The sequence below is a fragment of the Schistocerca gregaria genome, chromosome 7 (assembly GCF_023897955.1).
Source record: "Schistocerca gregaria isolate iqSchGreg1 chromosome 7, iqSchGreg1.2, whole genome shotgun sequence".
In the NCBI taxonomy this organism is placed as follows: Eukaryota; Metazoa; Arthropoda; class Insecta; order Orthoptera; family Acrididae; genus Schistocerca; species Schistocerca gregaria.
In genome coordinates, this window is record NC_064926.1 from 430330052 (window position 1) to 430358014 (window position 27963).

The following is a 27963-nucleotide window of genomic DNA, read 5'->3' on the forward strand; positions in this document are numbered from 1 at the left end:
TTCGCCCTCTTTGACAAGGTCGTTGGCTGAACGAGGTTGACTTCTTATGCCGGAAGTCTTCGGCCGCCAGTGCTGATTATTATTCAAAATTTAAGCTGTGGCGGGGTTCGAACAAGGCAGGCAAAATATTTTGATTAGTAATGAAGAATGCTATCCCTATAAAATAAGTGCAACTGTTCTTTATGTACACAGAAAATAACAATACTCTTATCACACTTCCAAGGGGCGCTACTGACGATAACTTTGTTTCTGATGAACACTCTCAGTCGAGGACAATGTACTGGGTTTTGTTACTTAAGAAGCCTTCGTGTCACTCACATGCCTGGAAACCTATTCCGTATGGTCATATCTTCGTTAACGGTTGGCAGCATGGCGTCGTGTCAAATTTTTTATGGAAATCTAGCAATACCGAATCCGCAGGGTAAGCGGTCAGTGCGATCATAACACGATTCCATATTTGTTTTCAGATTTCCGAGTACATTCTCTAGACTTAATGATACGCTAGTAACAAACAGTACCAAGCTATTGCAGCAGACCATTTTCAGGGCTATTTTCGGATTATAGCAAATATTTTCAACGGGTGTGAATTACTTAATTACTCTGAGGTCTACTGCCCCTTACGTGTAAAATATTTAAGTTTGTAATTCAACGCAATAAAAATAAAAAACAGGGCCACTTATGTCACATATTTTGATACACGCAAACCCAATTATCAGAATCCATAGACGAAGTGTCTGTATACGTTTCGGCCTTGCTGCTTAGGAGATGTTGTGGGACGAATTTCTGTCTGCCAACTGATTTTTCAGTCTTCGTTTTAATCTAGCGTTCATTTCCAATGAGGTGAGCAGTCCACGTTAAGCTGCAGATTCCCTGTCTCCGGTTGGGTAAATTGGGTGCGTTATGGACAGGTAAGTGGTCGAAGTGCCGTCTCATGGAAAGGCTTGTAGCAGACCACTGAGCCAAATGCAACCACTTTCTCACTTTTTCCCTTCCTTAGGTGATGATTTTCGATGACGTTGTTCGAATAAATTACCCGGAAAGAGATATCTTCGTTCCTGACAGTCCATAAGTCACCAGGAAAGCTACTGCGTTCTTGTGTATCTCATTTGGTACTATTTGATGGAATCTATTTTTGATTGCAGCAGCCTGCAATTTGCGCCACATTTTTTTTTCTCTTTTTAAATTTTTCTAGTGAGCTGCATGCGGCAGGATATCCTCTGGAGTTTTAATAAAACATGGCCGTCACGGATGACTGATTAAATATATCTTGTAAGCTACTTTGAGTTGCAGTTGGCTGAAATGTTAACTGCTAATATTTGACGACTGATCGCAGCAACCATCCATAAAAAAACACGAGTTATTTATTGGAACGGAACCAACAACGAAGGCACGCGTTCGTACCTAGAAGGCAGTTGCCGTGCAATTGGATTATCGGCGTTGCTTTATAGCGATCGGTTTATTGCCGAATGGCTCGATGCGAGGTACATAAGTTGCAATAACGGCATTAGCGTAATTACAGCACCGGACCCAAATATACGGGGGGTAGGTCGTACGGTCCGGGCGCCGTAACTTGAAACCGGTTATCCTGTTCAGATCGCACTGTTCTCCTTTAAACTATTAATCAGGGCATTAATCGCCTCTATTTTCTAATGTATATTTGTGGACTGAATAATAAATTGATACTCCCATTGCAGGTACGTTATTATGGATACCACATTATACAGTTTTATTAGGGGTGGATGTTTGAGACTTGTTTCCATCAATATACCGTACCCTTAATATTACGTGATAATATTATAGTTTCCTTGACACAGGATTACGGCATAAAGTACGTTATGTATTAAGACATCGTTTTACTTAAATATTACACAACGAGAGTTATCAGTGACCTCTAACGCACGAAGAGTTTAGGAATCACTTATTTATAGCTCTTAAGGACACGCAACTCATACTTATTAGAACAATTACGAAGGTCTAGGAATATTGTCAAACAAGATACGGTGTAACGTAACCGAACAGGATACCCCAAATATATACAGAAGAGGAAAATTCCTGTTTACAACGTACCACAGTGTTTTATGGGAAGTCGAGACTAACAATTTGATAATGTACACTTGTGATCTATCAAGTCACGAAACTACCTCAAATTAGCCCACTAAAAGCAACTACGCTACAGCACATGCGCGTCACTTGTGATATTCAACATACCCTCGTTCCCTTCAAGAAAAGTATTCCTCCTAGATAAAAAATGTACTAGAGCCTTTTCTACGTGGAACTTCACTGAGTCTAATTTTGTACCGGGAGACGTTTCTCTAGAGACAGTAGTTTAGCGTTATTCAAGAAAAACGTACAGACCTGATCTTCACACGCTACACCCCCCCCCCCCCCTCCCCACGACCCCTCCAAACTTATACCACCACATTTATACCTCCACACTTATTCGTATAGTTTGCAACTGTACGAATTATTTGCGGTATTCTACGTTATTAGGTCTTCATTAAAAGAACTATAAGGTCACAGGCTTAGTCGGCTATTTCGTTAAAATTATCGATTTAACCCTCTGTGACTTAATAATATAAAATAAATTTCTAATTTTAAATTTTTTCACAAAATTGACCTTTATTATCATAATAATCATCTACATATATACTCCATTAGCAACCAAGCGGTGTGTGGCGGCGGGCACAATCCGCGCCAAAGCCATATGTTTCCTCATCTGTTCCACTCGTGGATCGCACGAGCGAAAACAACTGTCTGTACGCCTCAGTACGACCTCTGATTTCCCTTATCTTTGAATGGTGATCAGTGCGCGATTTTAAAGTTGGTGGTAATGATATATGCTCTACATCCTCGGCGAAGATCGAATTTCAGAATTTAGTGAGCAGTTTCTTCCGTTTAGCCCGTTGTCTATCTGTAAGTGTGCCCCATTTCAAACTTTCTATGAGATTTGTAACACTCTCGCCATGGCTAAATGTACCAGTCACGAATTTTTCCGTTCTTTGGACCATCTGAATCTCTTGAATCAGACCCAACTGTTAAGGGTCCCATACAGACGAACAGTGCTCTAAGACTGAACGAACTAACGTATTGTAAGCGATTTCCTTTGTCGAAGGGCTGCATCGCTTCAGGATTCTACCAATAAACCGCCAGATAGAGTTCGCCTTGCCCGTTGTTTGCGTGTACGCGTTATCAAGCTGATGCAGGCCTCCACAACGCATTCCACAGGCGGATCTGAATCAGGGGAAAGGTCAGGCCAGTCCATTCACCGAATATCCTTTCGTTCCAAGAGCTCGTCCATGTTCACAGTTCGATGATGTCGCATATCCTTATCCTTAAAAACGTACGGAGGACCGAATGCATCCATGAAAAGACGCACCCTGTGAAGGAGTACAGAGTCATAGTGTATCGTGTTCAAAAGTTCTGAGGTCAGTACGCGAATCCAACAGTATTCTTACCTATAGCATAATGTCTGGACAACCAAAATGGTCATTTTCGACAATGTTCCTGAGTGCATGACGTGTTCCCACCTCTCGCCATCTGAGGATACATCCGTATCACTACTCAGAGTTAACCTGCTCTCATCCCATAAGAGCAGGCGACTCCATTCCTCACTGGTCCTAAATACCATGTTCATGTCCCAATTGTTAATGGTGCCGCAGATAAGTGGGTGTCAACGGAACAGCTTGCTTGTCGTCGGACAGAAAGACCCTTCCATCTCCCCACAGTGGCCGTGCCATTGTAGAGTGTGAGATTGCTTGTCTTGCAGTCCCGTTAAATGTTGCAATTCCATTCGCTCCTTGGCCTGTGTCCCTTCTAATCTGCTGCACAGTAGAGCCCTCATCCGCTGCTGTGGTTGACCGTGCTTGACCATCTCCTCTCCGTCGGGTAGCTATGCCTATGGTTTCGGAAGGCTCCCCATGCACGTGAAACAGTGCTGTGAACAGTGCAGACTGCTGGGCTACACTCGTCACGCTTCGTCCTTCTTGCAGTTTTCCGATGGTTCTTCACTGAGTGAAGTCGTCCAAATGTTTTCTGGGTGTCATTTTGTAACGAGGTACACCACTACAATTCAGTGTAACTGCTCGCTGATTGGCACACGCTATCCTTTTCCACTCCTTAAAATGCGTCACCCTGCTATGCCAACCTCATTTGGAGCTATAGAGATGTTTACATGACCCCTTATGACGCTCCATTTTCTGTGCACGACAGGGAGACATCTGGTAACATGCTGACGTACTTTAATTCAATTTCACCCATTTGTTAAAATGTTACGTTAAATGTTGTCTGTATTGTCCTTCAGCAGCTTAGAAGGAGAAGAAAAGTGAATGCAAATGATTTAGTAACACTCCATACTTTCCTCCATGTACTGTGTCGCTCTCTTTACTTTATTAACAAAGAAACATCAAATTGACAAGCTTCCTATAGTCACTTTATACTTCCATAAACCGCTCGGTCGCAGCGAACGGCAGAAAGAAAGACAGTGAAATGATATGTGGGTAGAAAATAGCATGAAAATCTGAAAGCGAAACCTGTCCGACACGTTATTTTAAAACCTTTTAGTGCGGTAGGTGCTTAGAACGCAAAATGTATGGTTCTTCAGCAATTTTTTCTCCAATACTAGACGCAAATTATCATGTACTGTAGTACTTAATACAAAGCTGTTCTCACGTATTACACTGTGAATTCCCGATTCCAGTAGTTTTACAGATTATGAACGTCTTTGTCAAATTTCGTCTTTACTGCTGCTACTCTGCAGTATCGATACACACCGGAAAATACTGAAAGAAAAGAAATTACTGTGCGTTTTAGGATGGTAAATGAGGCTTTCCGACTGGAGTTTTCAATTGATAATGTGAATATTAGAAGAGGTCGTATACTGTAAACATTTTAGTGCGCGCTGTTTATATAATACGAAGGTTGTCTACGGGAAAGTCACCCACAACGGTTCCAGTTTCCGCTTAAAGAGTGGTCCTTATTATTTTTATATAATACAAAACTAATAAATTAAGGAAATTCTGAAAGGAAAAATCATGTAATATTTCATTTTGCACAACGGTATTTGTTAATGAATCAGTTAATACTGTTCCTAATGGTGAAGACTTCATTTTCCTGATGGCGAAGACTTCACTGGAACACTGTCGTAAGTGGCCACAGAGACGCATAACTTTATTTTTCGGATGGTACTCATTTATTTACTTCAGTGTGATATGATTCTTAGGAACATTAAAGTGAAGTATTTTGACTGTGATACACCGAACTGCTACCTGTACCGCTTTACTGACACAACAGCATAGGAAATACAATTAAGGTAAACAACTGAATGAAAATATGAGTGCATAAATTACATAATACGCCACATCCAGGCGACTGTAACATCGCAGTGGGAGCAATATAGGCAATTAAATTGCGAAGTAAGCCATCAATTGACATTTTTAAAACAACCTATATATAATTCAGAAGTGAGTTAATATGCCGAAAGGAAGATGTAAGTTTGTATTAGATACTTCAGGAGAGGTGGATATTTATTCGACGTGACTGTGACTAGCGATACACCACTAGCGATTCTTTCAAACATTATGAGTTCTTTATTGCACCAATCGGCATTAACTTTATACATTTAGAGGAAGCTGTCATTCATCAGATCAAATAAAAATTCTGCCCAATTCATCCTATATTCTCCTGCAATTACACAGCGACATCATTTTGCCATACCTTACAGAAAGAATCGTAATTTTCCGCCCACCCTGATAGACAGATAATTTGTATGTATAAAGGACAAGTGCGGTTCAATCACACTTCCCTGGGATACAACTGGCGACAGTTTGGTCCTTGTGAATACTCCGCGTCGAGGACAATGTAGTAGGTTCTGTTACTTAAGAAGTGTTAGAGCCACTCACATATCAAAGAACCTGTTCCGTAAGCTCGTTGTACTTTATCCGTGGGTCACAGGATGTCGTGCGAGATAAATGCAAGCTGAGTTTCACACGAGTAGTGCTTTCTAAAACCGCGCTCAAGGAATTTTATCATTTTTTATCTTCTGCAGAATACTGACATTACAGACATAGGTCTGTTATTTGACAGGCCCTTTCTTTTACCCTCGCAATTTGCGGCAGAGACCCGAGTTATTTTCCTGTCACTGGGCAAAAGAATCGCAATAAATGCATGACAAGTAAAGGTTCAATGCCGAAGAGTACTTTGTAAGGTGGAATGGGGCTTCAGCCCGGACCTGAGGACTTTTTTCTTTTGGTTCTCTTAGTAGCTTTCCAAAACCAGGAACATCTATATCTTTAACCTTCTTACTAAAGTTGGTGTGACGTTCAGTAGAAGGTATGCCTGTTCGATAAGATTGTGTGAAGTGTTTTTTAAACTCGAAATTTAAAGCTTCCTCTCTCGTTTTCCAGTCTCCTATAGCGACACCACACAAGTTGACGAATGGGTGGAATGAAGCATTCCACCCGCTTAGCGCTGTTAACTTAGACCCACAATTTTCTCAGACTCCATGCGAGATCTTTCGAGGCCGTAGTGTCTGTTTCCCGAATACATTTCCTTATAGGCGTAAAAATTTACACACTTTATCTGTAGATATTTCTTCCTTTCTTCCTTATTTTTTTAATAAACAGTCAAATACTCTCTGTTTTCTTAGCATTTTCAGAATTTTGTTATTAATCCACAATAGGTTTTACCATCCTCAGGACACATATTTCTCGAATGCAGACTTAACAATCAGTTCAAGATTTGCCCATGATTCCTCTACACCTGTCATTCTAGTATATGCTAAAAGATGTCCATTAATTGTCTACGTAGAAGGCTAAGAAGCGTTTCTCTGATAATTCCAGTATAAAAATTTTCCTAACCGTCTTAAGGGATCTATTATTCTAGTGATCAATTTAACATCGTGGCTCTGACGACATCATGATCGCTAACCAGTGTCCCTGTACCGACTCTGTCGATAAGGTCCGGCTTATTTGTAGCTACGAAGACTAAGATAGTGTCATTACGTGCAGGTTGTCTATCTTCTTGTTCAAGACAGTTGCCAGAAAACTGTTTCCCAAAACTGTCTGCTTCGTGCTGCTGAGAGTAGTTTTTCTCCGAGTGATTCTGCAACTGTTAGCCCTAAAAACAACCGACAGTTAATCTGAGTTTCGATAGGCATGTTACCTTCGTCCATTTAACTTCAGGCGCAATTTAGAATTCGATTGAAATAATACATTTTTGTCGAGTGCTGTGTGATATAAGCAAGACAGTCTTCCTGGACGCCTCTCAAATTAGAAAATTTGCCACAAAGAATTTGGCTATTTACTGCTCAAGTCTGGACATTTCAAATTTCTTTGTTTTGTATCCAATCTGTGTTTTATACACCTGATTCATCAAGGGGGACTTTACATTTCGCAGTGTAAGTAGTAAGGTTAAAAGCTATCAGAAGAAGTCGTAATGAGTGAAAGAAGATAATTTGTTATGAGTCAATGTCGTAGTTATTTCTGGTAGTTCATATGACAGAGGATCAATATAAAACTGCGACAGTGTAATATTTATAGACTGGTGTAAAAGGAGTGAGGAAGAGCGTTATAATCCCGGACAGAAAAAAACGAAGCACTCTGCAGACATGCTTCAATGTCAGTGTAACATCAAAGATGTACAGATTATCGATGGGCATGTAAACGGTGAAAATAACAACTCTCTGTGACGTTTAGAACGGCCACCAGATTACGCTAGTGTGTTTGTGTTTAATGTTGTAACCACGCGTGGTAGGATACATAAGTGTCGTTAACTGTGTCAGACGTTGTCTGATGGCTGTGAACGACATGTAGTCTTGTGAGATATTATCAGCACCCGAAATTGGAAGGGCCTCATTGTGAGTCTCCATCTGGCTGGCCGGTCGAATCGCTCAGTACCCTGATTTGTGAAGCATTGGCGTGTGACCGAGTGAAGTGGCGCAGTGGTTAACATACTGGACCCACATTCGGGAGGACGACGGTCCAATCCCGCTTCCGGCCATTCTGATTTAGGTTTTCGTGATCTCCCTAAATCGCTCCTGGAAAATGTCAGGATGGTTCCTTTGAAAGGGTACGGCCGAGTTCCTTCCCCATCCTTCCCTAATCCGATGAGACCGATGACCTCGCTGTTTGGTCTCTTTGTAACGACGGAAATGCCTGTCCTTCTATTTCCATCTATTGTACTATAGATTTTTCCTTATTTTGTTACCTGAATATATGACATTTCTGTGTCTTTATATATTGTAATTGTTTTACTTATATAGATGTATAATTGGTTTGTTTTGTGAATATTATCTGTATTTATACGCTGGGTCTGGCCTAGGGAAAACTAAGCTATCGAACGAATACATCAGTAGGTCGTGTGGAGAACCAAAGTGGTTAGGACCTTTGGTAGTGTTAACTCTGTCGCGTGGAGCGCGGGCAGAGGGAAGTCTGGCTGGAGTAGGGCAGTGGAGGAGGTATGTGACGCTCCCGCGAGTTGCCTCGCTTTCGGGGTTTGGCAGGATGTAATTGCGCGGACGGGAAGCATCAGCTGGCGCACATCAAGGGCCCGTTTCGCCTGGTGACTGTGTCGAGGAGGCGCGCCAACATCCAGCTTCTGCAACAGAGACGGCCTTCAATGAGTGACTGTCGCCACCTCCGCGATCGACGGCTTGAAACCTTCAATCAACGAACAACGAAGACTGGAAGCACGTATAGTTTTAGAACTGTATGGCAGACCTCAGCTTTTAAAACTGTTCAAATCACAAAATTACAGCAACGTAGCATGAACCTTTGTTACTCATTGACCCAATTGCATCAAGCAGGGTCCCTTCCTTTTCCGGAATGAACCCGAGTGTCGTTGAAATTCATACGCCAGCATTAAAGTAAAATCATTCCATTTCACTGCTTTCAGTTCAAAGTTCAGTTAAAGTATTCATAGATGGCCACAATATTTAGATCACACAAGCACAAATTAAGAGTGCGAGTTTTGTTACCATATTTTAGCCTACCTGTGACTGCAGCTCGACTTGGTACGTACTAAATTTTACTATTGTTAATTGTTCAGAATCATTTAATTCATGTTCAAAGTTAAGTCTCTTATTTCTAAATTGCGTAGATTCAAGTAGCTTTTGAAATGATTGTTGAGGTAGCCCGAGACTAACCTTATTTTATTGAATTTCGTAGTGGTTCAGAAACAAAGTTCACTATTAATTTCAGTCACTAAAGTAACTTTCAGTTTTCCCGTTTTATTTATTCTTTTGCTAAATTAAGTCCGAGTGTAGCGAAACTTATTATTTCTCACAAACATTCAGTTGTCACACAACACGTGTCAACCTTCAGTTGCCACGCTTCTAGTGCTAATTATATGTGCAATAATCTTTCTTTTTCAGTTACTATAGTCATTGTCCATAGGAGTGGCTACCGTAATTTTCCCCAAATCTCAAATATGTAATTGCCGCTAGTTAATTGTTAACGTAACAATGCACATTTACTTTCTTTATTAACTTTCCCCTTTTTCAAAATAAATTTCCACCAGCTTCATTTCCATTTTTCCATTCATTTAGATGTAACCGTTTCCTCCCTCTTTACCGACAGATAAACTTCGGTGACGATTGCTTTTCCCAAATTCCCATTAAGTACACGCGGTTTAATTTTTCATTGTCATTAAGGTCGATAAGTGAGGGGGAGGTTACATCTTCCCCCAAACAACCCAACCCCAACCTGTTAGCGTGTGACAGTAATTTGATGATGTACTGCATGGGAACTTGGCCGAAGACATACACGTCGAAGTGCCAATCGTCCACATTTGATCATTACAATGGACGATAGCCGTATTGTGTTCACGAACATCGTTAGCGCTTTACATCTGAACGTGCCGTCAGATTACAAGTAATGGACTCTTGGAACGTGCTGTGTAACTGCGCTCTGTATCTCAGACTAGCAGCAATAGGAGAAGGAGCTACTGTTCTACATGCATTATCAGCTGATGAATGGCGTCACGTCGTGTTCAGGGCTGTAGCGAGGTTCTGCAGTACTCCAAGTGGCAATGGTCGGCTAGTATGGCGGTGACGTGGAGAGAGGTAATTCTTTCAATATTTTGGAGAAGAACTGCGGTTTTATTCCTGACGTCATGGTTTGGCAAGCCATGAGGTATGACTTTGATTCATTGTAGGTAGTGTTTGAGGGAACTCTGACGATTCACAGGGCATCATACATCCAAATGTGTTACCTCGATGTTGAATAATTACATAGGTTAATATTCGTCCACAGATGACACACGTCTCTATGAGTATGATGCTGGGCTACTCCTGTAGGCCATATACCCCCAATATTTGATGTGCGAAACCACGTGACTACCATCGCAGTGCCGGTGTCCACGATATCATTACACCAGTTGTTGGACAGCTTGCAATAGGAGAGGATACAATGGCTTTATGACACACTCCCCAACCGAATCTGTGCATGAGACCACAGGTGGGGTAATGTCGTACTAGTATATGGGGTTATACTGTTTAGTTCGCAGTAAATTTTATTGGTTAATTTAATCACTGATATGACATCACATTCTCTCTCATTACAGAAAGTTTCCTTGCGTTTCATTTTCCCTACGGGGCTGTTTAATCATTTTCAGAATGAATGAGTTAAGCCTTTCACATGTATAAATCAATGTGTGAGATCTTCTTACAAACAACTTGAGCGATATCAACAAAATTTGACGCATTGCGCCTCAGAGTTTTAGCATAGTAGGGTCTATAACGTTGTAGCTTTAAAGGAGTGTGGGGCAAAAACTTATTTGATTTCAGCCCCTGGCTTATAATGTTCCCTGGACGGCACACAGGTTGTCTGGGAATTGTATCGGCCTGCCAATCAACCTGCTTTGCAAGGCAGTCTGTACATCAGGGGCAAATTAATTTTCAAGTCCCTGATGTGTAGCCTGTCCTGCATGACAAGTGTGTTACGGGATTCGAATTGGATGGCTTTATTGAACTACACTGCAGGGGCTAAATGTGCAGATGAACATGGCTACAGGTAGGTTCAGATGGGTAGAGGAGAAGATTAACAGGATGAGGGGAGGAGGAAATGTACAGAGAGATTGGTTGAGCTGGAGATGCATGATGCTGGTGGATGCTGTAGAGGAGTTGTGGGCGAGTGGAAAAGGGAAAGGAGTAAGTGGAGATGGAGTAGTAGAGGTGGGAGAGGACATAGTCAGAGAGAGGGGAAGAAGATATCGTTACAGAGATGGGCTGGGGGAAATTCACAAAGAGAAGGCGAGGAGAAGATGTGTATAGAAGTAGGAGGACGGAGTAGACAGATGAAGGGAGGCAGATGTGAACACAGAGAGGGTAGGACGAGTCATATTCATCATATGCACTGAATGCATATGCGGGCGAAGCCACGGGGACAACTCAGGTTATATTATATCAGAGACTAATGTATTAAAATGGGGCCAGACTAAAGAAAATAAAACACAACAGAAAGAGTGATCAGATGTAACGTCAACAGGTAGTAGAGTATGGTCAAATGTCGTAGGAACATAATTGGTACTTGCTCTGGATATGGTACTAACCCCGAGAGAAAGATAAATCAATAAGACATTTATATAGACACGGAATCCCGCCGCTGTTGACACCTAGAATGCCGTGACGTCAGCAGTGAGTGGACACACCAGGCAGTAGGCCGTGGACTGCACAGTAAGCAGAACAGGCGGGCGGCGGACCGGCGAGTTTTCGCGGGCCTGCGGCGGCCAGCCGGTGAGATTGTCCGCCTAACGGGCCGTGGCACGCCCATTAAACACAATTAAGCAGCTCTTAAGCCGGCGCCGCCTAATCTGATCTGCCCTCTACTCTCCTCTGCTCTCCTGGCCCGGCCACCGCGCGGCGCGGTCGCCCGCACAGTGCTGTGCTGTTCTGTGCTGCCTGCAATGGGCTAATTTAAGCGGGCGCTCGCTGCGAGCAAAGCTTCGGATCTTGCAAATTGCACAAATTGCCTTCCGGTAGATTTTTGCCTTATTTAGGACCGCGGCGGCTACCGGACTAAGCCTCTGGGAGAGTTACTGGCTGTACACAAGTGAGCCTAACAGCTCGTTCCTTTAGCGCTGAATGATTTCGTAGCTTACAACAGAGTAGTAGCAACAAAGGTTCACACACAGTGTGCTTCAGATAGAATATTAAAGATTATGTGAAATTTTGGTATTGACTAACTCGAATGAAAGTTACCATGTAATTATCTGCTGTGAAGTCATCGTACAGATGCTTCATGAATCAGTACTAAGAATGGTACGCATCAGTGATGAAGTGATGAAGTTTCGAGACTACGTTATTCTATTATCATGTGATGTAAAATCAGACGTCAAATCCACATATCGCAGTAATACACGTACTGACAACCATATAAATATCTGTATTGCCCTGCAGTGTAAAATATGCTGGCCGGAGTGGCCGAGCGGTTCTAGGCGCTACAGTCAGGAACTGCGAGACCGCTATGGTTGCAGATTCGAATCCTGCCTCGGGCATGGATGTGTGTGCTGTCCTTAGGTCAGTTAGGTTTAAGTAGTTCTAAGTTATAGGGGACTGATGACCCCAAAAGTTAAGTCCCATAATGCTTAGAGCCATTTGAACCATTTTTCTAAAATATAGAAGGCAGAAGTTTCCTAGGTTCATCTCTGGGCCTACATTAGCAATATCCTCTCTGACAAGCAGCCAACAGCTTATTCTACATACGGGAGGACCGTGCATGTACGTCATCAACAGTTACCTCGAAAATTGTGATATACATCGAGCGGACCAACGTTATGGGATACCATCTAATGTCGTGTCTGACTCCATTTGCCCGATGTAGTGAAGGACTCGACGTGGCATTGGCTAATCCAGTTGTTAAAAATCCATTGCAGAAACATTGAACCATTCTGCCTCTGTAGCCGTTCATAATAGTGAAAGTGTTGCCAGCGCAGGATTTTGTGTAGGAATTGGGCTCTAGATTGTGTACCATAAATGTTCAATACGATTCGTGTAGGGCGATCTGGGTGGTCAGATCATTTGCTCGAATTATGTAAAATGTTCTTCAAACAAGTCGCGAACATGTGGGTCCTGGAGGCATGGAGGATCGTTCTTTGGGAAGATGAAGTTTATTAAAGTCTGCAGATGGTCTTCCAGTAGCCGAAGATGACCATTTCGAGCCAATGTTCTGTTGGACAAGAGGACTCATTCCAGTCCATGTCCAACAGCCCTATCATTACGTAGCCATTGCCAGCTTATAGCCGGCCGTAGTGACAGTAAGGTTCTGAGCGCTACGGTCAGGAACCGCGAGACCGCAAGGGTTCCAGATTCGAGTCCTGCCTCGGGTATTGATGTGTGTGTTGTCCTTAGGTTAGTTAGATTTAATTAGTTCCAAGTTCTAGGTGACTGATGACCTCTGAAGTTAAGTCGTATAGTGCTCAGATCCATTTGAATCATTTTTGAACCAGCTTATACAGTGCCTTGTTGTCAATTTGTTTACTCGGCTGTGTGGGGTCTTCGCCACACATTACTACTTATCAACAGCTCTTACCCACTGAAATCGGGACTCATCTAACCGGACCATTGTCTTACGGTTGTATAGGGTACAACGATATGGTCACGAGCCGGGGATAAGCACGGCAGGCGTTTTCGAGCTGTTGAGAAGGGCACTCGTGTCGGTCTTTTCCTGCCATAGCCCCTAGCGCCAAATTTCGCCACACTGTCCTAAAGCGTACGTTGATCATACGTCACACGTCGAGGCCCACGAGAACGACAGGGCGTGGCGTCACAGCACGTGACACTGGAGGTCCTACGAGTGCCAGCAGCCATCTCCGATGGACAGCGAGTAACTGTTTAAGATGAGTTTAATAATTCTTCACTGCGTATTTATATGCACGAGACTTCCCGATAGCATACCACAAAATCTTAATCAATTAAATATTGATTTCTCGTGACCCTGAATGGGGCCGTGTGTTCGCGCAACGTGGCGGACAAGCAGACTAGTGTGATGTCACATATTCATTGCGAGGCCCGTATGTCTTGTCGGCCACATCCCACATTGATTTCTGCAGCTATTTCAAACAGTGTTGCTTGTCTGTTAGCACTAACAATTGTAAGCAAACGCCGCTGCTCTCGGTCGTTATGTGGAACCCGTCGGCTACGGCGTTGTGCGTGGTGAGGGGTAATGCCTGAAATTTGGTATCCTCGGTACACTCTTGACAATGTAGACCACAAATTATTAAAGTCCCTAACGATTTCCGATATGGAATTGGACAAAAAGCAAAGTGACAGAAACGGGAACTCCAGATGGGCAAATGTTTAAAAGAAAATGGCATTTTTGGAGGGGTCTGGCAAGGCATCAGCCATTTATGTTGAGCAGCTTTCTGTTAAGCGTTGCTGCAGCGGAATGATCACAGAATGGTAATCCGATGTTCGAAGGATATAGTTCTTATGCACAAATTTATTTTATTTTCGGTTTTTGCATTTCTTATACCGCAAACAAAGTGAAATCATGTTAAATATGTGGAATTTATTAATATTTTCGTAATAGGCATGAGAAGGAAAGGCATACGAAAATTTGGGAATGCAAATGAATTTCCATGATTGGATTGTAATGCAAACCCTCGAATTTCGTATGTGATATTACATACTTTCATTACTTTACAGTCGATGGTAGAATGAAGGCTTTCACGACCGGGTGACACGGCTGTTGATATACTTTCCGGGATGTGAGGTCGTGGTCCAAGAACTTTTTCTGCTCCTTACGTTTCGTCCAGGACTGCGCTGGACGAAACTTAAGGAGCAGAAAAAGTTCTTGGACCACGACCTCACATCCCGGAAAGTATATCAACAGCCTATACAGTTGATGATTTACACGCGCTGGGGCGTATTCTTCATAAAAACGGGAGAAGCATGAATTTTTTCGGCATCTTGCGTGTTTTATAAAGACAGTATTTTTCTATTACTTGGTTGTTCTAGTTCTCTTCCATAAAATGTTTTCGACAATCTCACGGTTTGGTAGTAAGCCGCGAACAATGCAAAAAGTCGCCAAATTTGGAGAAGATAGTTGCTAATGTACGACTAAATATATTTTGATGCAGTCTTCTCAAAAGTCAAAGTGGAAGTAACGCAGTGCTAAGTTCCGAAAGCTTTAACTACAATCTCTTCTTGAAATGTTATTTTCAAAGTGCTCGAGGACCTGTAAGTACGATCCTTCGCTTAAAATTTATTTGCACTTTGAAATTATCCTTTGCCTTGCTTTTCATGATTGTTTTGAAAATAATACATACAATATACTGACCATTATCTCGATTTGTTTGTAGTACAACTAACATAAATACCGAAAATAAGAAATTATAATTTCCCGAATCCGAACTAGAATCCACGCCCCTCAGCTAACTGTTCTGTAATCATTCCGCTGCGCCATCCACTGTGTGGAAAATACGTTAACATAAATGGCTGATGCTTCACCCAGTCCTTGACAAAAATGCTGTCTTTTTCCAAACGCTTTGTCTTCTGCAGTCCCCACTCCTCTCACTTTATTTTCTCACCAAGCCCTAAATTTACGCTAATTTTGGATAAAAGCGGTAATGAGGAGTAGGCACTTCCCCCATGCCACTGAGTTAAGTTTTAATGTGTACAGTTGGGTATTATATATGGATGCCCCCTTTGCTACACAAGTGCAGTATTGGGTTTCACGGTTTCCTAGGCTTTGATATATTGTCAGAGGTTCGTTGATTGCTGTGATATATGCGTTATAGGATAATTCTATCTCTCGTAGGCTGAGGCAGCTGCCTTTAGTTTAGAGCAGTATGCGTCAACGTGAGATGTCACGGGAAGGCGTTTATGGTTGACAATGCTGGTTTTCTGTTGGCCTTTTATGTTTCTACGATACCTACCAGCATCGAAAATTCAAGGTATGTTATACTGTACGACAATATAGATGTTTACATGATCACGTATGATAATGAAGTGCCTGTGTTGTTCCAAATTAAGATGAAAAATCCCTACGGGCATCCCTCCATGTCTGAAGAAACTCTGCATCATACTTCCTGATGAAGCCGTGTTCAGTCGAGGTACTCGTAACTAACATCTCTCGCTCGACGATCACCCAGAGGCCTTTGCGGAGAAGCTTCAAGAAAATTTCTCTGTAAAACCCTGGTGTGTTACAACAAAGAATCAGTTTTTTAGTCTCATAGTAGTATCGCATAGCCTTACAGGGCTCCGTTATTGTCGAAAGCGAGTATAATTCGGTGTACCTTTGCCCACAAGTGTTGGATGTCCTTCTAAATGACGAGGCCATTATACATTCTAACAGTCAGGTAACACATGGTCTAAATCTAACATTCCACGGACGATTCATCTTCAACAACGTTGACGTGGCTGGTTACCAATGTTCTCATGCCTTACCCATTTACATATTTCCTGTACGGGTGAAGACTACAAAAATAAAGCGAGTGACAGGGACGAACTGATCGTCCAGGTTGTGAATACCACTGCCCTCATAGAAGAACACCAAGACGAAACACTATAGACATAATGTTGGCAAGAGAATTCTAAAAGGCACTAACGTCGAAGGTGAGACATTTGAAAATCAAATTCATACTAAATCATTTACCTTTGCTTAACACTTTCTGTATTTGTTTGGATTACATTCATGTAGTTATACCTCTGTAACTAATAAAAATTAGACATTGTTATATGGAATCTATTATTCGATTTAACCCATACTATCACTTCTCAAAATAATTTCCATTAATCCTTAAACACCCAATGTACACAGGATAATCCAGCTTCTCCTACCAATGCGGTTTGTGCAGAATGCAAGAAAAACGTTATCGATTTCTCTGTACTTCGGCTCGCTTTGTGCAATCTATTAATCCAACAGAAAAAATAAACGGGACATATCCGCAGTAAATGTATAGTACTTAAATTTTTAGTCAGTTATGTTTTAGTTAGTGACTATGGTTTTGTTGTTTTTCAATAAAACGACGTTTGAAGGTCACTTTTTTTTTCATTTTTCTTGAATAATTCGAAAACTATGGACTGTACTGAAAACTAATCCCGGCACAAAATGTAGCTCCATTCAATTTGCTACAGAAAGACACTGTTCATTTATTTTCCTGCAACCAATAGTATGCTAATACTGCCGAGGATAGTAAAATCGCCGGTCGGAGTGGCCGAGCGGTTCTAGGTGCTTCGGTCCGAAACCACGCTGCTGCTACGGTCGCAGGTTCGAATCCTGCCTCGGGCATGGATGTATGTGATGTCCTTAGGTTAGTTAGGTTTAAGTAGTTTTACGTTCTAGGGGACTGATGACCTCAGATGTTAAGTCCCATAGTGCTCAGAGCCATTTGAACCAATAGTAAAATCTTAGACATGGTATCAGAGAGCACTGTGAGTTGCATAAACCTCACCGGTAGGGGCAGCTTAATCAACTTGTATATAGTGAAATGTTGGCACAGAGGAAACTATAGACTTCTTCTACACCACAGACAAAATAGCTAAATTCTTTTCAGACACGAGATTAAACTGCAGTTGTGACGTACGTTCTGTAACAGGTAACATCACACAGTAAAGCCTATGATAGAAATAACAACAACAAACGTGTGAAAATGAACCTCAACGATTTCACTCGAAACCTCACGTTCCACAGTTTGAGTACAAATTATAGCTGTATCAGAAGCAAATAATAAGAAGAAAATGTGCAGTCAAATCAGTTAATTACATTATAAAGGATCAGAAGTATCTCGAACTCAATTTGAAAAGTAAGCGGAGAACATCTGGAGTAACTGTGTGAAATGTATTAGTGCAATGAAAGAATGATGCATTTAGAAGCATGCTGCAAGGAAGTGTACTTGATGTCAATATAGTGAACGCTATAAAATGGAGATAAAAAAAAATCAAGATACAGTCTCGGACATATATATATATATATATCCTTTGTCGAAAAAGAGGTACATGAGCGTAGTAACGAGGTTACTAACTAATGACACATCTTAAGAGTCACATAAAATACAAAAAAATAATGTAAAGTATTAAAAAAGGTAAAAAAACCAAAGAGAAACAATTAGTTGTGTTTTGCTGAATCATACAATACTTCAAACATAAAACATTCAGAAAATTGTTAATGTGCGTCGAAGAACCAAATATATTCCTCTGCATGTAGAAAATTGAAGGGGTGAAAAATACTAATTGGATATGATCTGCAATGTTAGTCTAGAATCAATACAAAAAGAAATAGCTAAATTAGTTGTCCATTTAAACAAAAACAATTACGATTCAAAATAGGATGGTGGTATATCAGCAAAATGCGATCTAAAATCACAAATAATTTCCATTAATTCAGTTAAGCTTTTGGGCATGTAACGAGAAGAATGTTCTTGAGGACGCTGTTCAGAAGGAGTACCCCTAAACATTTAATAGAAGCTACGAAAGGCACGTAAAAGGAGCAAGTAGAACTAATCAAAAATAACAGGAAATCAACTGAGGCTTTCAACAAGGGTGCCATTAGCTTTTAATGCCTATAGAGACGAAATACGTAGTAATCTATAAATGATCTGCTATTTTGTTTCCTCTGTTTTCAAAATTCTAAACTATGTAGTGGAGTGCTATTTGAAGATGACGAGGTAGGTAGAGCTAACTGTAAAAGGAAATACACAAAGAGAAACGAAGTTGAAACTGAACGTATTTTTAATGCTGAGGACTGTAATAAATGGAAAATTAACGAGCAAGTAAAGAATTCTAAGCTCTTAGGGCGGAATATATCACATTAATATGAAGCTAATTGTCAACGTAAGATAGAGTGGTTATCTCAAATAGATCTTACTGGTATTTGAAGAAAAAAACACATTTTTAAATGAAAACGGAATATTAATAAGGCCTATAATGCAGATATTCCAGAATACAGAAGGAATATGGAAAGACTGTACCAGTAGAGATAACCTTGTCTAATTACCAAAGATTCGTACCAGTAGGACCCAAAACAAGATGAAAAGATTTAGACAACGTTGCATGATTAGGTAGATGTACGAGACAATTTCCAGTACGTGCAGAAAAAGGGTTTGCTTAATATCAGCGGAAAATAACATTACAGCCCAGTTTCTATAGCTTTTTAGAACATTTTAGTGAAATTTACGGCCATTCTTTTATAGCACAAAACTGATGATTTGTATCGTTCCTAAGTCTGAAACAAAAAGATTTGCATACAGCTTTCTAATGAAATTTTTCACCATTGTACATGAAAATTTCTACCCTGTCTTTTACTTTTTTTGATATTTGTAGTATAATATGTAGCAGAAATTCGTATGTGCACCTGTATAATTAACACTTCTAAGTTTAAAAGATATATTGGACAGATTTTTGTATCTGCTCCAACGACCGTGTATTTGCCCTTGTAAATCCTGCCTTTTGGGTGACGTCACTCCATGCATTCGAAACAAGAACGTAACTATGTTAAATACACACATCTAGTGACAGTGAAGATGGAGTATACCCTCAATAGCGCAAATAGGTAATCAAATATGACAAGGGTGGACACTCAGAGAATTTCCTATGCCTATAGGTAGTTATTGCTGTTCTTTACGACGGTATCTGTTCCAGCCACTTTTTGTCTACGATCAAGTTTAATCTTAGATAAATATTTAATTCCGATAGGGTAATTGTTCCAGATAGAGAATCCTACTCTGTGAGCGCTAACGCGCTGCTTCCTGGACTCGGGTCGGCGCACGGCCCTGGATCGAATCCTCCCGGCGGATGGACGACGAGGGTCGGTGTGCCGTCCATCCTGGATGTGGTTTCTAGTCGGTTTTTAACAAGCTGCTAGGTGAATAACGACCTGGTCCCCACGTTCCGCCTCAATTACACGGGTCGCACTCTTCCACGGATTATATTAGACGCAGACAGTTGGGGTACAGTAATACCTTCCCGGGGAGTATGGGGTTGGCGACAGGAAGGGCATCCAGCCACCCTTAAAATTAATATGCCATATCTGGTTAGCCAGCAGACCCTACAAGTCGCGATTAATGCTTGGAAGAGAGAGAGAGAGAGAGAGAGAGAGAGAGAGAGAGAGAGAGAGAGAGAATCCTACTCAGATTTATGAATTTGGTAACAATCGCCTTCACTATTAGCCAGTCAGAGAACACTTCCAGACCAGACTAAGTGTCTGATTCCCACTGTTGTTTCCAACAATGATTTGTGATACTAATGCCAGAGGATTTCCCATTGGCAAAGCTATGAAGGGTACAGAGTAAATGGAGCACAAGGGATGTTTATGAAATAGTTAAATGGTATAAAACGAAACTAAAGGGTCAATATGAATGAAGTTGATAATTTTATAATGACAGGAAATGATAGCAATGTAAATTCTCCATTTAAACTGAACGCCGAAAGTATTGACTTCATGTATACCCCAACACACAATCACACAATAAGCAGAAGATGGTGATCCCAATCACTATCAGTTCAGCATATCTGAAAGATTTCCTCTGATATCATTCCATATGCCAGCATCTTCATTTATCTGCTCCCCTTCGATCTATTAATTCCATTTCAGTTGACACACATACACACACACACATACACACACACATGTACTTGAATATATATGACCTGACAGATAACGTCAAAGATTCCTTGAAGCTTTTCGCGGATGATGCTGTCGCATACAAAGAAACTCCGACTCTAGAAATTGTAGCGAAATGTCGGAAGACCTGCAGAGTATCGATGCTTTGTGCAGGGGGTGACGATTGACTCTCAAAATAAACAAATGTAACATACTGCGAATGCATAGGCAGAAACACCCTTTATTGTGTGATAGCAAAACAATCACTGGAAGCAGTTAGGCAAGGTTCCATAAAATATCTACAAGTATGAGTAAGGAGCGATGTGAACTGCTACGACCACATAGAGTTAATCGTTAGAAAGGTAGATACCAGACTGAGATTCTTTACTAGACTTCTCAGTAAATGTAGTCTATCAACAAAAGTAATGGGTTACAAAACAAAACAAAAATATTGTCGGACAAGACTGGTAGATAAAATAGAGTAGATTCAGAGCAGGGTAGTATTTTTCGTTACGGGGTCGCTTAGTAACTGCGAAAGCGTCATGGAGGTGCTTAGCCAACTCCATTGGCAAAGGCTGCAAGAGAGGCGTTATGCATGTTGGTCTGGTCTACTGCTAACTTACGGGAGCAAACGTTCTTAGAACAGTAAACCAACATGTTGCTTCTTTCCACGTATATTTCATGAACAGATTACCAAGATAAAACTACAGAGATTCGAGCCCCCACAGATGCTTACCAGCTATCGTTCTTCTCGCGAAACTTACGCGACTGGAACCGAAAAGAGTGAATTTACGCTGGTATATAAAGTACCTTCCACCACGTACCGTAAAGTGGAATAAAGACGTAGGTGTATATAAAATCAACGATCAACATATATAAAGTAAGTCTACGTCTGTGTTTCTGTTTTACTCTAATTGTTCTCAACAGTTAATTTTTTTTCTTTGTTTGTGAGGGGTGGCGAAGAACTGCATAGTATTTTTGAATCCTACCCCGCCGAAGCAGTACAATACCGGTCTCTCCCAGTCGGCATTCGTAAAGCATCTGTCTGCGCTTTTACAGTCAGTGCTCTGTCGAGCCATTAGGCTGTCGTTGATCTTCGTTAAAATCCCGCCCGCCACAATGATCGAGTAATCAGGTTTTCAGCTCCCTTACGAGGCTTAATTCTGCTGAAACGCGAAGCCGCTCTCTATTTCTAAACTGGCATTACCGGAATGGCGAGCTTAATCTCATTTGACTGGCGTTGCCGGCTTTTGCGGGTCTGAGTAAAAACGTGGCGGCCGACCCACCGTCCCTTCCACGGCGTTCGCGGGAGAGCTTATAAATTATTTCGGGCACTTACGAGACTCTATCCGGGCCTCGTCCATTTTCGCCGCGACTTCGCAAGCGCATTCATCACACGAAATTAAGGACCTCAGTGTCAGCTTCTCACAGGAGGAATTGTTTATTAGGAGAGGTGATCAATGTTTAAAGCTTTTCTTTCGGTACCCTATCAAAGCCTCCACTCAGAACTTTTCACTAGGCGAACACGTTGGCATTAATGTTCAGGGAGTACCATGAATACGTTTAGTAATTTATGGTAGGTTTCTCGTTCAACATCGGGAAAAAGTACAGAAAACGGTGGACGTCTCTTTACAATTTTAAGTGTGTGTAGCAAAGGCAAATGATGTATTTTCATCTGATTTGTAGTATAAACTCTGCTTCTGTCAGACACATTCTATTTGTTTGTTTCAGAAACCCTCTTGGCTAAGATAGTGTGAAACAAACAACATGCTGAATGGCTGTTTCTCAAGAGACGATATGGTGTGTATCACAGACTGGCAAAGTAGAACGGACTTGCAGACTCAGTAAAAAACAGAAAGGGACTGATCATCACTTTCATAAATTCGTGTGTGTTACAAGAAAAGTATGCTTAGACATACAGCACCCATCATGTAAGACAAGTCAGGGACGGATGCATGCTCTCGTGGCGATATCCATTAATATAATATTCTCAGGTATCTGCACGCCACCAGTGACCACCACCTAGCACAGAAACCATCTTTTCTGAAGACCTTGGTATGCCGAACTGAAACCTTCGCAGACGCTAAAAATCTTTCAAGGGAACATAGCCACCGAAGTAAAGTTTTCAAGAACGCTTACAAGAACAGAAAAATTTCTCAAGCAGTTCCAAGTAACCCACGAAAGCAAAGGTATCCGAAGAAGACACGAAGAACATTGCGTTTTTACGGTTTTGTGGCTCAATAATAGGGTGTATAATCGGCTCCTGAAGAGACAGAAAGTTGACAATCTTCAGATCCCCAGCAAAGATTCAGCACTTAAACCTGTGAAAGGCTATATAGACTTCAGAGCACTTGGAGCATACCCAAATACCATGTGCGTGTGGGCAGTTGTGTGCCGGTTAGACTGTCCATACTTGTGAACAGAGCCGCATACAACACGAAAGGTGTTTCCACCAACGCTATCCCCAAAAGTCAACTGTAGTAGAGCATGCACTGAAAAACGGGTCGCGAATTGTATTCGACGAGACTTGGATTATTAGACGGATCAACAGCTTTAGGGAGAGCGTAATAAACGAAGCGATAGAGATAAAGGTATAGGACAGCACCCTCAATAAAGATGACGGATTGCAGATGAGTACGGCCTGGGATGCTTTGATTAGGGAGTTAAAGCGAGCGTGGCGGTCGCGCCACCAAAAGATTGCCTTATATTGTGAATGTAATTCGCCAACAGCCGTGTAATTGAGAAGTTACTTTATTTTATTTTATTTTGACTACCAGTTTCGGTATTCCATTGTGCCATCTTCAGGCCCCATATGTATCTCTCAAAAATAAACGTTATTTTCATACAGTGCCATAAATTCCCGGATGTCGTGAATTCAAAACCATATCTGAAAAGCTTCATTCCAAGATTTTATTGCAATCAAGTCTTCGAATCAAGCATTTGCGATACGGTTTTGAATTCACGACAGTCAGGAACATAAGTTACTGAATGAAAACACCGTTTATTTTTGAGAGACGCATATGTGATCGACGGCGTCGTACCTATGATACCAGGACGCAGTGATGGACACACTGCGCCAAACCAGCTCTTCCCCGCACGCTCATGGCGTATGGACGAGACAGGGCGCTTTGGCTCCGGTCGACATCTGAGTTTTACTACACGGTATTGCGAGAACTGGTGTCGCAACAACCTTTGCCAGAGCGCCAAATAACCGTCGACCGGATACAGGCACAACTTTTGCAGATCAACGCTGACAGATTGGACGACATACGTGTTCGAACGAGACTGCAAGATTCCATGCCACCTCTGGCTTCTCTTTATCACATCGTCGTAAGAGGCGACTCATCACGGCAGTTATTTCAGCGGACGGGGAAGGTGCTGAGGCACACAACGCCATCTCCCGTGTCCTCACAGACTACTATCGCACTCTCTATCTAGCAGGTCAGTGGCCTGACAATGACGTTGAGGACGTCCTGCAAGACCTTCCACCTTTGGGTAGGGCGTCAGTCGACGCCACATTCTTGGAGGCCGTCACGTGGGAACAAACGCACATGGGCCTGTCGCGTGGCTCGAGAAATAAATCCGCTGGACCTGATGGTCTTCCTACTGAATTTTATAGCACCTTTTCTGAACTGATGGGAGAAGTTTGGCGCCAGATGTGCTGCGATCTCCTGGATCCAGACTTCCGCGTTCACCCCGAATTTTTGGAGGGCATGACCATATGCCAAAACCAAACGGGGGGAGCAGACGCAAGACTTCCGGCTGTTGACGTTAGTGAATTCGGATTACAAATTGTTCGCCTGCATACTTCGTGCTCACCTCGTCGCTGTTGTCAAAGATGCCATTCATGCCGAAAAAATGTGTCTGGGAGGTGGCAACAATATAGACACGGCGTTAAGCTTTTATAGAGATGTGGCGGCGCTCATGTAGACATGCCGCTTAGAAGGTGCCCTCGTAGCTGTTGCCTTAGAACACGCATTTGACATACACTCCTGGAATAGGAAAAAAGAACACATTGACACAGGTGTGTCAGACCCACCATACTTGCTCCGGACACTGCGAGAGGGCTGTACAAGCAATGATCACACGCACGGCACAGCGGACACACCAGGAACCGCGGTGTTGGCCGTCGAATGGCGCTAGCTGCGCAGCATTTGTGCGCTGCCGCCGTCAGTGTCAGCCAGTTTGCCGTGGCGTACGGAGCTCCATCGTAGTCTTTAACACTGGTAGCATGCCGCGACAGCGTGGACGTGAACCGTATGTGCAGTTGACGGACTTTGAGGGAGGGCATACAGTGGGCATGCGGGAGGCCGGGTGGACGTACCGCCGAATTGCTCAACACGTGGGGCGTGAGGTCTCCACAATACATCGATGTTGTCGCCAGTGGTCGACGGAAGGTGCACGTGCCCGTCGACCTGGGACCGGACCGCAGCGGCGCACGGATGCACGCCAAGACCGTAGGATCCTACGCAGTTCCGTAGGGGACCGCACCGCCACTTCCCAGCAAATTAGGGACACTGTTGCTCCTGGGGTATCGGCGAGGACCATTCGCAACCGTCTCCATGAAGCTGGGCTACGGTCCCGCACACCGTTAGGCCGTCTTCCGCTCACGCCCCAACATCGTGCAGCCCGCCTCCAGTGGTGTCGCGACAGGCGTGAATGGAGGGACGAATGGAGACGTGTCGTCTTCAGCGATGAGAGTCGCTTCTGCCTTGGTGCCAATGATGGTCGTATGCGTGTTTGGCGTAGTGCAGATGAGCGCCACAATCAGGACTGCATACGACCGAGGCACTCAGGGCCAACACCCGGCATCATGGTGTGAGGAGCGATCTCCTACACTGGCCGTACACCTCTGGTGATCGTCGAGGGGACACTGAATAGTGCACGGTACATCCAAACCGTCATCGAACCCATCGTTCTACCATTCCTAGACCGGCAAGGGAACTTGCTGTTCCAACAGGACAATGCACGTCCCACGTATCCCGTGCCACCCAACGTGCTCTAGAAGGTGTAAGTCAACTACGCTGTCCAGAAAGATCTCCGGATCTGTCCCCCATTGAGAATGTTTGGGACTGGATGAAGCGTCGTCTCACGCGGTCTGCACGTCCAGCACGAACGCTGGTCCAACTGAGGCGCCAGGTGGAAATGGCATGGCAAGCCGTTCCACAGGACTTCATCCAGCATCTCTACGATCGTCTCCATGGGAGAATAGCAGCGTGCATTGCTGTGAAAGGTGGATATACACTGTACTAGTGCCGACATTGTGCATGCTCTGTTGCCTGTGTCTATGTGCCTGTTGTTCTGTCAGTGTGATCATGTGATATATCTGACCCCAGGAATGTGTCAATAAAGTTTCCCCTTCCTGGCACAATGAATTCACGGTGTTCTTATTTCAATTTCCAGGAGTGTAGTTGAGCACCATTTCTGAGTGGCTGTGTTAGAGAAGATGGGACTGTCACCAATATCAGTAGGTGTTGTTCATCTACGGAGCCCCTTCCAGAGTCCCGGTCAATAGCTACCGCTTACCGCGAGAAGGATGCTCTTTGTCAGCCTCTCTCTAGCCGTCGCCCCGTGCCTGCACCTCACGATCTACGACTATGTTTGGAGGGCATTATCCTCCGCAGTGTGCATTTAAAATGGGGTGTCTACGCGAGCGATGTAGTTTTCTTGGCGTACTTCACGCCCACCTTCAGTCAATCGTCGGATGTCGGCTTTCCTCCACATTAGCCGGCCGCTGTGGTCTAGCGGTTCTAGGTGCGCAGTCAGGAACCGCGCGACTGCTACGGTCGCAGGTTCGAATCCTGCCTCGGGCATGGCTGTGTGTGATGTCCTTAGATTAGTTAGATTTAAGTAGTTCTAAGTTCTAGGGGACTGATGACCAGAGTAGTTAAGTCCCATAGTGCTCAGAGCCATTTGAACCATTTGAGCCTCCACATTAGCAGGCAGCGTCCGTAGAAAATAACTGTACAACTCGTGACGTCGGTAGGACTTTCAACAGATAATTCATGTCGACCAAATGGGTGCGAATGTGACACAGTGCTGGTGCAATGTGGCCAACAGGAAAAGGCGCCACCTCCTCAATCAGCGTACTAGGTCCTTGTCTGAAGTAAATGGTTCAAATGGCTCTGAGCACTATTGGACCTAACTTCTGAGGTCATCAGTCGCCTAGAACTTAGAACTAATTCAACCTAACTAACCTAAGGACATCACACATATCCATGCCCAAGGCAAGACTCGAACCTGCGACCGTAGCGGTCGCTCGGTTCCAGACTGCAGCGCCTAGAACCGCACGGCCACTCCGGCCGGCTGTCCGACGTACGTAGGCGATTCATCGTCCGCAAAGAGAGAGCGCGCGACCTATTGTGCACGTTTATCATTCCAATGCTGCCTGCGTGTGTGGGCAACGTTAGTGTCTCGTAACGGTTCTTGAAAACCCTACTGCTAGGATTAGAAATTGTATGAGACAGGGATGTATTCTTTCGCTCTTACAGTTCAGTCACTACAGCGAAGAAGTAATAACGGTAATAAAAGAAAGGCTTAGGAATTGGATTAATAATCAGAGTGAAAAAAATATTAGTTGTAAGCTTCGCTAGCGACATTGCCACCCTCAGTGAAAGGCAGGAAAAATTATAGGACGTATTTGATGGAAAGGTCTAACGAGTAGACATTAAGGATTAGAAGTAAAAAGATTCAAGTAATGAGGAGTAATAAGAACGAGATTTATGATAAACGTAACATCACACGTACGAATCGAGAAGTAGGCGCAGTGAAGGAATCCAACTTCCCTGGAAAGAACTAACAATTGACAGACGAAGCAAGATAAAAAGCACACTAGCACAGGCAAAGGTGGAATTCCTCACCGACAGACATCTACTAGTATCAAACATAATCTTTAACTCAGAGAATAAACTTTTGAGAATATACATTTGGAGAACAGCGAGGTACTACAATTGTTTATAACCGCGTGTTATCAGATGTGCAGGCAAACACGAACACGTTATTCCTGACGTTAGATGTGTCAGTGATGGTTTTTCCAACAATATTCTGATAAATCCAAAACCTTATAGTTTATGAGTGTTTGGTAAAGTCTCACGTTTTAGTGTTAAGAAGAAATGCATACTTGTACGAGTTAAAATCTAATGAACACAGTTCAAATAATGCATTTACAAGTTCAGTACTCCATCGCCAGGTCCTTTAACAACGTGTTTTATATTTTCTAAAAGAGATTTAATTTTTCTGCGAATTGGTAAATAAATGCTTTAACAACCATCGTAAGTATACTAACATTTTCAACACAAAATTGTATTTAAGTACTCTTTGTCCTTAGTACATTATTGTAAACGATAGCATTAGTCAAGGAACTGTCATTAATGGAAGACGCCCTAAAGCTATGCAAATTAGATACTTTCGTAATATTTATATTTCGTGT

General features: G+C 42.7%; 1 protein-coding gene across 1 annotated transcript in view; it reads right to left on the reverse strand.

The window, feature by feature from the left end:
* LOC126281483 (zwei Ig domain protein zig-8-like) overlaps positions 1–27963 on the reverse strand; it is a 1171655-nt gene that overhangs the window by 761590 nt on the left and 382102 nt on the right. The gene's annotated exons all lie outside the window — the stretch shown is intronic.